Genomic DNA, 12,386 nt, shown 5'->3' on the forward strand with positions numbered 1-12,386 from the left:
AGTGCTGTCACGACTCCTCTGCTAGGGTGAGAAGATTGAGGCCTGCAGCAGTTAAGGGACAGGTCCTAAGGCACCCAGAAAATTGGGCAGAGCCAGAATCCAAACTGCTGACCTTGGATGGGGAGCTCTGACCCCCGGAGCTGCCAGGACCTCCACTCACAGAGCTGTGCATGCGAAGGTCGGATGTGGGAAGGATGTCTGAGCTCAGAGGTGGCTGCACGTCTGTGGACTGGGGTATGCCCCAGCACCTCACCGTCCCGTGGGCCCCTCACCCTGCCTGCACCTGCTCATGCGGATGTGGCCCTGCCGCTCTCATGGACAATGTTGCCTGAGTGGGACTTATTCCCTCTGGCTGCCATCTACAGGGCACATGCCATGCGCAAACCCTTTTCCTCCTGCTCTTTCAACTTCAGGACCATGTCTGATGCCCACAGCCTGAGAAGGGAAGGAGGTCAGAGCCGTGCAGCGGCCAGGCCACACATGAGGGGAGGGCAGAGCACTGGCCTCTCTGTTTATTGCCCCAGGCTGTCCTCAAGGCCTGGAATAAGGTCACCCTAGGCCTGCAGGGGTGGGGTGTAGGATGGAACAAGGCCCACCCAGTTCTGGCCTAACCTGCTGGGTTGGTTTGGCCCTGCTGGCACCCCACGCCTTGGGAGCCCGCAGGCTACACCCTCCCCACCCGCTCCAAGAGCAGGGACTTTGACTACTGGGCCCAGCAGGACCCCACCATGGGGGTGCAGGCATTGGAGTGCCCTCCACACTCTACAGAAAACCCAGGTTTCAAGGAGAGAGGGCTGGACCTCTCAGCTCTAGAGGCAAAGCCTCATGCCCACCAGCCTGCAGAGTGAGGGCAGGTGAACCCCCTGGCCTGAGGCAAGTGTACTGGGAGCCCTCTGCACCTGGGCACATCAGCAGCAGAAGGCCATGTGCATTTCTTGCAGAAGCCCAGGAGGTTTCTGGACTCTGCTCCTCCACTCTGCATGCAGGATCAGCATAAAAGCTCTGTCCCCAGTTCCCAGGGCACCTGGGGCCTGGCTGTCTCCTGCCCTGATGTGGGATGGGGTCAAAAGGCACAAGGTGTCGTCAGATCCAGACGTTCAAGTCCCCTTTAGCCTCTTTGAGCTGCGACATCAGACAAACTGCTTCTTCTCTCTGTGCCTCCATTTCCTCATATGGCCTTGGCGCAGATTGGCCGGGAGCATTCAGTTCTCAGATGCCAACGAGAGAGACCTGTAGCTAGTGGAGAAGAGGTCCCAGGGCACAAGTCAGGATTTGTGAGTGCACACCCGCACACTGTGCCCTCACATCGGCAGGTGAACACACATGTGTGCGTGCATAGGCACTGGCGGCTCTCATGCAGGCTCACACCCACATGTCCATGGGCCCTTCCCCAGCTGTGACCTGCCTCCTGTGGGGGCACATGGACGCACCACTGCCCCTCTGCTCACAGCACAGGCTCTAAGGTCACCCACGCCCATTCCCTGAGCTTGGCTTCCTCTGCGCGAGCTCAGGACCTTCTGTTGCCCTTGTCTTCCTGGGAGCCAGTTCAGGACCCAAGGGTTTAACAGAAGCTGTCCAGCTCTGAGCTGAGGCCCCTCCCTCCTGCTGCAGGGGCCCAGAGCCGAGGTCATCTCCCTGTCATTCTCCTCCCTGTGTTCCACCATCTGTGCCTAGCACCCTGACCCGAAGCTTCGGTATCCCCAGGGTGAGGGGTCCTCCTGTCCCTCATTCAGGTGACCCAGGACACTTGTCTCACTCCAGAGCTGGTGACCATGCTGGGGTCGTCTGAATAAGGTCTGCTTGTCCTTCAAGGCCCCTTCATAAACAATGAGGCCCTCGGGACCCTCCCGACAGTGGAGAGAGGAGCCACTGCCATGCCCACGACGCAGGTCCAGACGGTGGGAGTGCAGAGAGGTGTGGTGAAGTTGTGTACCTGTGTACCTGGACGTCCTCAACAAAGCAGGCAGGATGGAGGTGGCAGGGGTGGGCTACATGCTCTTCTTCCCCAGACCACGGCACCCTGAGATAGGTGCTCCTTCCAGAAGCTTCTAGATTCCATGGAACTGGCGGGGATTGAGCCTTCTGCCTGGTCTCCCTGCCGCAGCCCTCCAGTGCCCAGGGCTCAGGCTCACCTCCAGCTCTTTGGGCCAAGGGGTCCTGTGGCAGCACATAGCAGGCCCCAGCCCCGGCCTCAACCTGGGGAGAGTGAAGGAAAAGGAGCCGTGCTGCCGCCTGACTCCCCGGGACTGAAGCCTGCGGCACCCGCTGATGGGCAAGCTCCCTGCAAGGGTTTTCCAGGCACTAGAGAGGCTCTTTCCAAAGTCACCTGACTCCTGAGCCCAGCAGAGCCTTGACGACCGACCGTCCACCGTGGTTTTTGGCAACTCACTCCCTGCAAAGCCCCTTGGAGTGAGAGCAGCTGTTTAGTGCTGCCACTTACTTGGGGGTCGCCGGTTCCTGCCCTCTTGGGCATTAACCCTCTCCCTCCTCATCACGCCCATTTTACAGATGGGCACTCGAGAGAGATGCCTGCCTGGGTCCCACATCTGGATGGTAGCAAGGCTGAGCCAAGAATGTGCTGGAGAAAAATCTCATCCAGGCCCAAGGGTGGGGTGGCCAGGCTAGGAGATGCCAGGGCTATGCCGGGAGCAGGGCAGGACCTGGAGAAGAAACATCGATACCCCTGTGGGCGCCCACTGCCAATTAGCGGAGGAGGAAGAGGCTGTCGCAAGGTCCTGGATTTTGAAATTCAGCTTTGACAACCGCCCTGTGGAGCTGGGTTCACCCACAGCCCTGGACCCACCTCCTCCTGGGGCTCTGTCTCCCCAGGCAATGCCGCAGCCCCTGTGCCCTGCACCGCCGGGCCCTCTTCTGAACCCACCAGTCCCTTCGTCTACGAGGCACCTGTTAGTCTCCCCTCTTGGGGGAGTTGCAGGATGAACTGTGAGCCCCTGTTGACATGTGGGAACCCTAATCCCCCAGCTCTTCAGAATGTGACCTTATCTGGGGAGTCTCCACAGAGGCGGTCAGGTTACATGTGGCGGTTGGGTGGCTCTAACCCCGCATGACTGGACCTCGAGAAAGGCGGGGCTGGGACCTGCACGCAGCAAGGAGGCTCTGTCAAGATGGAGAGGGCTCCGCAAGGCCGGGGACCCTTGGAGCAGGTCCAGGCTCCCAACCTCAGAAAGGACCCGCCCTGCGACACCTTGATTTCTGACTCTGCTCCAGAGCTGTGGGGCCGTCAACGTCTGACGTTTAAACCACCCAGGTGTGGCTGTTTGCCAGGGCAGCAGCCCCGGCTGACCAAGGCAGGGGGCCGTCGGAGCACTCAGGAAAGTCACCCAGGAGAGTTGGGCAGGCACGGGCTCCACAGCGTAACCAGCACCGGGCAACCTCCTCACAACAAAAGCAGCTGCCAAGACCCACGTTAGCAGCCGGGAGAAGCAGGACGCTTAGCCCCGGGCACCACGAAGCCAGTCGCACATCCAACGGCGAGGGCCCTTTGGGGACTTCTGTTCCCCTCTCGGTTCCCTGCCAGCCAATGGCACCTACCAGGGCTCTGAACTTCACCTAAGGATGGGGTTGCAAGGTTCTGGAAAGGGCCGGAGAGGAGCCATTTTCCTCTTTGCAGGTTGTGCTGCCCGCGCACCATGAATGCAACCTTGGACAACAGGGGACGGAAGGGGCGTGGCTGTGCTCCAATAAGACTCCACTCGGGCACTGAAAGTTGAATTTCACATAATTTTCATGAGCCATGAAATAATCTCCTTTGATTTTTTTCAACTACTTAAAAATATAAAACTGTTCTTGACGCGCAGTCTGTGCATGAGCAGGAAGGTGTCTGGCCAGGTCTGGCCACGGCTGCAGTTTGCCAGCTCTGCCTGGTGAAGGGGGCTCCTCAGCACCTAGGGGCTACCACCACGACCTGTGCTCAGGACACACCTCTGAAATTCCCAGCTCCATTCAGGAGGGTGGCTGACCTGGGGACCTTCCACACACTCACCCTCCAACCAGCTCTTTCGGAACGCATACCGCAGTGAGCACGGTGGCCCTGCCAGAGTGGCACCTCGGCCCCAGGAAGCAGGTCCTGCCGGCACCAGGTCCACGCTGCAGACATCAAACCAAAGCTCAGAGGTAAGTAGCTCAACCTCTTGGAGCCTGAGCAACCCCAGGAGCGGAGCAGGGGATCAGGAGGCTCTGAAGAAGGGGAGGCAGTGGGGGCCCTGGAGCCAGAGGACATCCCCAGACAGGGAGGAACAGGGATGAGCAAGGGCGTTCCCCAGGGAGAGAACAGCTGGTCTGAAGGCCCCGAGGTGGGAAGGGAGGTGGCCCGGCTGGGCGGCCTGGTGGCTGGGCCATGGTGGTGGTGGACGGGGCTGAGTCTCAAAGTACAGAGCATACTCAGCTGGCTTCCTCCAGGGCAGTGGGAGCCTCGGAGGAGCTGGGAGGAGCCTGGTGAGGGAGGGCCGGCTCTCAGTTTAAGACGCTCCTTCCGTTGCCATGTAGACAGCACACTCCAAGAGACGTCTCAGGCCAGCCTCAGGAGTCATTTTAAATTTTCTAGTAGCCACATTTAAAAAGGAAACAGAAATGGGTGCGATTTATTTTAATAACATATTTTACTTAACCCACTACATCCAAAATGTTGTATCAACACACCAGCGATGTAAGAGGCCATGAGTGAGCTATTTTATGTTATTTTTCTCATACTACGTCTCTGACACCCGGTGCCTGTGTGTTACCTCACACCTCCGACTGGCTGTGTTTCAAGTGCTCTGTAGACACTGGTGGCTGCTGTGCTGGGGACGCCGGCACTGGCTATGGGGGACGGGGTGGAGGCAGGGAGGCCAGCAGGAGGCTGTTCTCTTAAGGAGAAAGACTGGACTGGAGTCGTGGCAGGTTCTGGCTCCTCCTTTGGTTACTAGTCCAGGTGGGACATGCTGGAGGCGGTGATTCAGTCCAGCTATCACACAACGTGGAGACGGGGCCTGGGTCTGTGGAATTCTTCAGAATTCCCCAAGCTGGTTGGTGTTGGCCCTGGGAGGCCTGTGTCCCGGGCCTCTGAACCAGCCTCCCCACTCCAGACTGATACCAGGCTTCCTGTCTCAGCTAGAGGGTGACCCAAGGCCTGACCTGTAGGCCTGGCCCAGGCGCTGACCCAGAAGGCAGGACCCTCCTGGACACGCTCCCAGCAGGCGTTCAGCAGGGGCCTCCCTCGGGAAGGGTGCAGCCAGGCGCCCCCGCAGCTGCGCGTGTGAGGGCCTCTAGGGCAGTCCCCTTCACAGCCCTGGGGCAAGGGGTCGGCCAGGGTGGCCTCACACGAGAGCCAGACTGTCAAGACACACAGCAGGCCCCTCTCCCGGGTGAGCAGAGCTGGGTCAGGAGCACAGCCCCACTGCAGCCTGAAAGTGCCACCTTTGACACTCTGAAACCCCTGCAGCCTCCCGTAGCAGTGGGGGTGCAGTGTGCCTCCCACAGCACCAGGGAGGAAGCCAGTGGCCCTGCTCGCAGGCCTGGAGGGGAGCTCTCTGCGGCCACCGGGGAGTCCCCAGCCTGGCTCCCTTTTCTTTCGTGTGGCCTCCTCTGGCCTCAGCTAGACTCTGCTCCTGGGATGTCCACTCTGCCCTGCACTGGAAGGCATGCTCCTGGCTCACCAGTTCCTTCAGGCAAGTCCTCAAGGCCCCCCGACTGCCCAGACTGCCTGGCCTTCCTACCCACAGTTTCTCCTCTCACAAATATTTACTGAGCACCTACTATGTGCTGGGTACCACCTCAGGCACGGGGGACAGCAGGGAATGAAAGACAAACCCTGGGCCCCTGGAGCTGACAGACAGACATGACTCACAGCCGAGGAGTGCAAGGTCATGACCACCTTAGCCAGACATCTGGCTGCACTGGGAGGACAAACAGCAGAGGGCTGGGGTCAGGGAAATGGCCACTGAGAGCCAAAAGAAGTGAGTGGACTGGGGAGGCGTAGGGAAGAGCAGCCAGGCCAGGGTCCTAGCCAGGGAAGGGCTGGAGTGCCAGGTGCCTGAGCACCTGCTGGCTGTGCCGGGCCCCTCTAAGTCCGCAGCCCCTGTGCCTGAACTAGGAACAAATGCCTCCTCTGCGCAGGCGCAGCCCTGGGCTCCCCGGCTTGGTGCCTGTTCTCCTCTGCTGTGCTTTGGATGGGGCTCCCAAGGACCCGTGTGCTGAAGGCCTGGTCCCAGCCTGTGGCGCCTTGGGATGCGGTGGACCCTAGGCAGGGCCTAGTGGAAGGACGTTTGGTCATGGGGGTGCTGTTGAAGGGACTTCAGCCCCTCCTCTTCCTCCCTCTGGGCTCCTGAGCCCCAAGAGCTGAGCAACTAGTTCCATCCCAAGCTCTCTGCCATGATACGCTCCTCGTCCCAGGCCCCTCCACAGGTCAGCTGGCTACGACAGGACACTCCGAAACTCTGAGCCAAAGTGCACCTCTCTAGGTTGACGAGCCCAGGTATTCTGTTGCAGTAACAGAGCTAACCAACAGCTTCCAGAAGACACACGTCCTCAGTTCTCTTTTCTAGGCCCAGAAGGATTACATTTCTCAATCACCTGCCTCATCCCTAACCAGCCCCTTTAACCGGCTGGACCACATGACTGGTTTTGGCTCATGGTTGTGAGCAGAAGCACATAGGCTACTGCCAGGCTGCAGGGGTCAACGCCCATGTGAGACTGTGCTGGGACCTCCTGTCGCAGGAGAAACCTGGCTCCTCCCGTTCCTGCATGGGATGAGCTGCCCTTCAGGGTGGCCTGGACCTGTAGTAGCTTTGCATATGCAAGGAGTAAGCCTCTCTTGCTTTCAATCTCTGAATTTGCAGCCATTTGTCCTGGGGAAGACAGAGGCGACCCTGTGCCAGGAGCATGGACTGGTGAGTTAAACAGGAAGGGTTTTCAGTCCCTACTATTGTCGACAACTTGCACAACTGTTCACGTGACCCTGGCTGTCCAGGTCTTCTAGAACTTGGAGGTCACATAGTCAGGGTACGGTAGAAACCAGCCCCAGGGCAGACTGCCAACTGCAATGTTCCCCAGGTAGGGTACAGAGGGCAGTGTGCAGTTCAGGCTCACACAGTGAGCTGCTGTGCTGTCCGAGCACCTGGCCTGGCCCCTCTGTGCTCTCCAGCTGCCTGTCTGGCTACAGCTCATCTCTAGACTTCCCTCGCAGGACCAGCCACTGCTGCCCTCACAGTGCTCTGGGTGCTATGTGGACTCTGTCCCTTTTACCTGGGGCAGCTGTCCCTCCCCAGGCCTAGCTGCCCAAGGGTCAGCACTCTGCATGGGCCTGGCCATTCCACAAAGTCCTCTGTGACCACCACTCCTTCCATCACGGCAGCAGCGGAGTGGCGCATTTCTGCTGGCCTGGATGCAGCACCTCCTGGATGTACCTGACGACACGGTTTCACCCCTTCTCACGCAGCTGCAGGGTCGGCGCTTGGCCTGCTGTACTGGCACAGGTGGCCCTGTGCTGGTCTCTGCCCGGCGGAGCTGGAGCACCAGGGGAGATGGCGGCTAGACAGTCAGTAGACTTTTACTGCTAGGCAGTGAATCCCTGCTCAGCACAGCTGAAGTGTCCTTGATGGACAGGTCTAGGTTGTGAGGGCCACCGAGGGCCATCACCTGGGAGGATGGGCCCATGGCTATCCCAGGGGAGCCAGCAGGGGAACTTGGGAAGGCAGGAGGTGGCCAGGTGGATGAGGAGCTGGGCCCAGTGCATGTGGCCGGCAGGGCACAGGGCTGGAGGTGGCAGGGAGCCTCCGGGGAGCAGCAGGACAGCCTGAGGGCCAGCCGTGGACGCCAGCTGTACCATATGTTTCATGGTAGTTGCTGGGGAAGAGAAGCCCGTCAGGTGGAGAGCAGGCCCTGGAATTTAGGGAAAGATCCTGCTATGCCAGGAGGGGGTTGGAGAGAAGCGGAGGAGGGGCGGGGAGAGCAGGGGCTCCGGGAAAGTCCGGATTGGTGGCTGTGGATCTGGGGACCAGAGGGGTGACCCCGGGAGAGCCATGGACGGCCTGGATTCCAAGGCAGAGGCAGCCCCACCCTCCCTGGGAAGCCCGCGGGGACCCAGGCAGCCTCCAGTCTTCCGCGTACAGAAGTGCTTTCTGCTCTGAGGGCGTCTCCTAGCCTCCTGCCGCCGTCCCCTCCCGCACAGCAGGACCAGCAGTGCCCACCCCCAGGAGTGCTAGGACTAGAGGGGTAGGACACCACCTGTCCCCCAGGTGCCACATGTCACATGCCGCTGATCCCCAGGGTCTAAGGCAGATGCGGCTGTGCGTACAGATGTGGAGGAGGAGGCATTGCTGTCGAAACAGGGAGTCGTGTGGGCAAGAGCAAGGCGGGCTTCCTGGAGGAGGAGGTGTGGCAGGGGGGTTTGGATGCGCAGATCGGAAGTGAAGCTGGAGAGATGGAGAAGACAAGACTTAGGGCAGAAGGCCCTGGGGAGGACGCCCTGGCAGGGGGAGGGAAAGGGAGGCTGGGAGGACAGTGCAGAGCATCTCCCAGGGGCTCAGATGCAAACACAGTGTGTGCCAGGCAGGCCTCTGCTGTTGCCCCCCACTGCCCAGCCTCAGTGCAGGCCCAGTCTCAGCTCAGCCCTCTCCTCCCAGCCCCACCTGGCCCCAGTGTTCACAATCAGCAGCAAGGCCTGCAGACACCGTCACCTCACCCCTGCTCTGGTCCCGGCTCACTGCCCATCCAGAAGTAGCCACCATCCCTTCTCTGTGCCGGGAGGCCCCCTGTTCCCTCCCAACCATTGCTGTGCCAATGCTGCAGCCTCCCAGGGACTGTTGAGGTCTCCTGCCATCTGCTCTGCCTGGCTGATACCTCCAGTGAGAGTCCACGGACATGTGGCTGGGGCTGTGCCCTTGGGCCTGGGGACCTTTCAGGTCCTGGCAAGTGGTAAGTGCTTGGGAAACACGCTGGGAAGATGGAGCCACCCAGCCTCCTGCCAGGGACTGGGGCAGTTACTCTACCTCCTGCTCCAGGCTCTGCCTAGAGCACACAACCAGCCCCACACAAGGCTGAACTTCTAGGGAGCGCGTGGACTCTCTTGCACCTGCAGGCCCCAGGGTGGGCCAGCTCCCAGAAAGGGGACACAGCATTGGCATCTTTGAGAGCAGGAGTTGGGGCCAGGGGGTTCAGGAACTGGTTAAGCACTGGTACTGCCTAAACCAAGTCTCCTCGTGGGTAGGGCCAAGGCCCAGCATGTATCCAGGGTTATCCAGGGCTAGTGTGTGATCAGGGCCAGGGCTAAGTATGTGACCAGGGCCAGGGTTCAGTGTGTGACCAGGACTCAGGTTCAGAGTGTGACGGGATCAGGACGCGATAAGCGGCTGAGATCAGGGCGCTCTCTAAGGCTACACATCTCTGTCAATCTTCTCCACCTGCTGCATGTTGGACCAGAAGCCAAATCCTGGCCCCCTGGCGCACCCTGCTTGGAGAGGCAGAGTCAGTTGCACTTTGGGTATCATCCTCTCACCCGTGGTCTTAACTTCCTGTTGGCAAGGTCTGGACAGGGATTACAACACAAGTTCCTACTCAAACCCTGAGTTTTTCCTTCCCTGTCAGCCATCTTGCCTGTACCTGACCCTGACTCAGCCTGACCTGAAGATTCTCCAGCTCTCACCCCAGGCCTGCCTCTTGTGCACACACCTGGGCCAGAATGTGGGCAGACCCAGCTGAGCGGCTGTTTGGGGAAGCAGGAAGCTTGTAGGTGTGCACGCATCTGCCCCTGTGCACATGAGCACTGAGTGCTGGTGCCAACTCCCGGCAGGGAGACTGGAACTGCAGGCGGGAGGAGGGGTGATGGTCCTTGGCCAAGGAATCCTCAGCCTGGTGCCCAGAAGTGGGCTCAAGGGAGGCAGGAGGCATCCTGGGGTGCACAACCTTTGACTATTGGGCCGGCGTCCCCTTGAACATGTCTGCTCACCACTCTGAGCCTGTTTTCCATCTGTGGCTCCCGCCCAGGGATCTTGTGCAGACGACACAGCCTCAGTGTGAGCTGTGTCCTCACTGTCCACGTCCTGACCCTGTGTCCTGCCTGCTCACCTCTTACAGGAGCCCAGGCTGGCAACTGAGATGTTGGCTCCTTCCTGTGGAAGCTCCTGGTGGCGCTTCCTGCCAGGCAGGGGTGCTGGGATGACAACTCTGGCTGGTGCAGTGGAGGCAAGGACAAGCTGCGGTGGGAGCTCCAGGTCAGAGGACACCTCCCAGGCAAGGGGGCGGCCAGCCATCTTGCAGATGAGGGCCCGCTTGAGAGGGGCCAGGTGTGTGGAGAGGAGACAGTGAGTGGAAAGGCCTGGGCTCATGTGGAATGTGCCTGGCAGTACCTTGGGGTGGGACAGGAGGAAAAGCTTCGGCAGGCAGCCCCCGTCCCTCCTGTCCAACACCAGCCGGGCCCGGAGGGTCCTGGGTCCTTGTGGCAGGTGACTGACCCCAACAGGGAGCAAGCTGAAGGCAGAGGGGGCCCCAGACTGTTGTAGGGACAGACGAGGCCAGGCACCCAAGACAGCAGGGAACAGTTTTATCTGGCTGCAGCCAGGATCAGAGGGCACAGCTTTTGCTGTAATCAATCAATCCCCTGAACCCCGAGTTCAGGGAGTTCCAGAGTTTCATACCCAGCATGTAAGGGGAGGGGCTCAGAAGTCCACAGTCTGCAGCAGTTCACATAAAAGCAGCGTTTTCTTTCACTGTTCTGGGCAAGTTAACTCTTCAAGGACCACACCTGAGAAGGGGAGAGCTTCTTCTCCCCTTCTTTCCTCCCCCTGCCAGCTGTTACCATGGAGCCCAGTTGGTGACTTATCTTAAAAATGTAGACATCTCTGTGAAGCCCAGCTCAAGGCCAGAGGCCTTGTTTGCACATTTCTACAAACTACTATACAGGATACATGTTTGTGAAAAACTCGTAAGAGGGTGTCCAGCACCTGGAGTGCTGATATCTTCCCGGTCAGTGGCCAGGTAAAACAGGGCGACATGAAAATAGGAAGTTTATCTACACTGGACTCTTTTGCTGACAGTCCTAAAATCAGCCACGGTGAAGAGGGCTTTTCTGTGGAGAAAGGGGTGCCACTTCAAGATCACCCTGTGTCACACAGCAGAGGAAGCCCAGCATGATGGGAAAAAACAGTGCTGGGGGTCTGCCCAGCCTTGCCCAGACGTCCCAGTGACATGGCCAGGATGCTGGGCTTCTGTGACCCTCCCAGGAACACTGCTGTTTTGAAGAAGGAGGACAGTGCTTTCCCAAGAGCTGGAACACTCTCCCACTGACACGTCTGACCTGGTCCTTGGCCAGGCCCCAGCTCTGATTCCTTGTTTACGTCCAGGCCTCTCCCGGAGAGCACAGTCGCATCCCTTCCCCCAGGCCTGCCTGGGCAGGGCAGAGGTGAGACCAGACAGAGATAAAGAGTCACCGCCAGGCTAGGTCTCAATTAACACCGCCGCCTGATAACATCACTTCCCACTGACTCTCCCTCTCCGGTCAGCCCACTGGTTAGTCCACTGGCCGTCTGTAATCGGTGCAGTGGCCTGTCAGCACACCTCCAACGGGAAGGAGCTGCACTCTGCCCTCTCTTCCTGGTCCCAGCTCCTCTGGAAGCTTCCGGAGCTCCTAACTCACAAGGCACCATATAAAATGTTGGCTAAAAATAACACTGTCCCTCACTGAGGGACACACTGTGCTGCTGTACACCTCGAACACTCACTGAGAGCAGACCCCAGATACAATGTAAAATTAAAAAAAAAAAAATCCAGTTTTCATTCTGCAAAATGTTTCAAGAGACCCAGGGGTAACTTGTGGGCAGAGCCCTGAGCTCCAGCTGGGTGGCCTGAGCGGGGTGACCTTCCTCCCACCTCTGTCTCAGGCTAGGCCTTAGGACCGTGAGGGTGGGTGGGCTTCCATCCCCAGCAGGATGAGGGATCTGTTGTGGGCAGGTTCCAGCCCAGGGTGGGGACCCCTGCCCTGACCCCCTCTTGATTGGCAGGCTTCCTCCTGCCCTGACCCTGCTGGGCCCCTGGACTCTGTGGCCTGGATGCATGGGGCCTGTCCTTCCAGCTGGGCAGCCTGCCAACCCAGGCCCCCCTAGCCAGAGGCCTGTTGGGGAGGGAGGAGGGGCTGGGGCTGGGGGTTGCTCCACTTCTCTCCTCTGTAGTCCTCCTGTAGGCCTTGGTTTTCTACCCTCTGAAATGACCGGTTTGGGCCACAGCATCCCTGAACTTGCCTGGCCCAAGGGCCCAGAGGCCTGACCCCCCCACCGGCCTTTCCAGACCAGGACTTACTCTGGTCCTTGAGGTCTCCAGGCTCAGAAGTCTGTACTGAGCCCCCTCCCCATATGCAGCGGGGGCTGGGGAGGGGTGCAGGGCAACCTTGTGCAGCA

This window comes from Callospermophilus lateralis, chromosome 16 (assembly GCF_048772815.1).
Source record: "Callospermophilus lateralis isolate mCalLat2 chromosome 16, mCalLat2.hap1, whole genome shotgun sequence".
Classification (NCBI taxonomy): domain Eukaryota; kingdom Metazoa; phylum Chordata; class Mammalia; order Rodentia; family Sciuridae; genus Callospermophilus; species Callospermophilus lateralis.